Here is a 695-nt window from a genome sequence, read left to right on the forward strand (position 1 = left end):
ATAAAATATAAAATTATTTAAATACAAAATTTAGATGTTTGAACTATTTTGTTTACAAAATAAAACTTTAAGAAATTTAATTATTTTTATTTAAAAATATAATTAAAAATATTTTAGTAATTAATAATAAATTAGATTAAATTTAAACAGAGATATACCATTTTATTAACAGAATGAAAACTAATTTATTTCACCTGAAAACAAATAAATTGGTAAAATTTTTTGATATATTTAAAATACTAATTTTTAAATTACTCATTTCATTTTTGAAATTTTTTTTGAGTGCCCATATATATATATTTAGGAGATATAATAATTATTTATTATTGAATAGACAATATACATATAAAGCTTCCAATATACATACAAATCATTCATTTATATAAGCATTAATTAAATCATTAAATTAAATTAAAATTTTAAATTAATCAGTTTGATGGATTTTTTTAATTAACTCATGTCTTATGTATTACAAAAAAATATTCGGCATATGTAAGTGTTGTGTGACCGTTATAACGGTTTAGTTCTCCAATATCCTCCCTCCTCTCTCTCTCTCCTTCCCTCTCCGTCATTCTATTCTCTCGCTTCGCATCTCTTCCTCGCAGAGGCATATTATCTCTCTCTGTTTTGCAAACTCAAAAGTTCATTAATTGTGGAATTTGAAGCTAAAAAACATTATATCACTGGTAAGTTCA

This window comes from Hevea brasiliensis, chromosome 6, assembly GCF_030052815.1.
Source record: "Hevea brasiliensis isolate MT/VB/25A 57/8 chromosome 6, ASM3005281v1, whole genome shotgun sequence".
NCBI classification, from domain to species: domain Eukaryota; kingdom Viridiplantae; phylum Streptophyta; class Magnoliopsida; order Malpighiales; family Euphorbiaceae; genus Hevea; species Hevea brasiliensis.